This window comes from Seriola lalandi, unplaced genomic scaffold (assembly GCF_002814215.2).
Source record: "Seriola lalandi dorsalis isolate HSWRI2012SDOR001 ecotype SW California unplaced genomic scaffold, Sedor1 jcf7180002054894, whole genome shotgun sequence".
Classification (NCBI taxonomy): domain Eukaryota; kingdom Metazoa; phylum Chordata; class Actinopteri; order Carangiformes; family Carangidae; genus Seriola; species Seriola lalandi.
In genome coordinates, this window is record NW_019525446.1 from 101,036 (window position 1) to 101,410 (window position 375).

Below are 375 nucleotides of genomic sequence, written 5' to 3' on the forward strand. Positions count from 1 at the left end.
GGGGGGGTGTTTAGTGAATGCAGCAAAAAAGTTTGGAGTTACAGGTGAAACAGAGGAGGAGGAAGGGGGCGGGGCCGCTGAGACTGAAAGTAATGAGTTTGGGTTTCACGGCTTTGACTCCGTATTTCACAGATGTCAAACGTGACGCTGACGTTTAAATCTTTGTCACAGCACCTGTCCACGTGCGTGTCGGCACCAGGGCGGCAACTAACGGTTAATTACCGTCGAGCCGCCGCCGCACGCACCCGAAGCCGAAACTCAGGAAGCGTTTGGCATTTAAGCTTCATTATGAAAAACAGTCTCCGATTAATTTTCCTGCCATTTAACTAAAGGATTAATTGTTCAAGCTCTGGCTGTTTAATACGGCCTCTACTG

The 375-nt window shown here is 49.1% G+C and overlaps 1 protein-coding gene across 9 annotated transcripts in view; it reads right to left on the minus strand.

Annotated features, from left to right (window-relative positions):
- Positions 1-375, minus strand: part of LOC111672158 (suppressor of tumorigenicity 7 protein homolog) — a 49,990-nt gene that overhangs the window by 6,637 nt on the left and 42,978 nt on the right. The gene's annotated exons all lie outside the window — the stretch shown is intronic.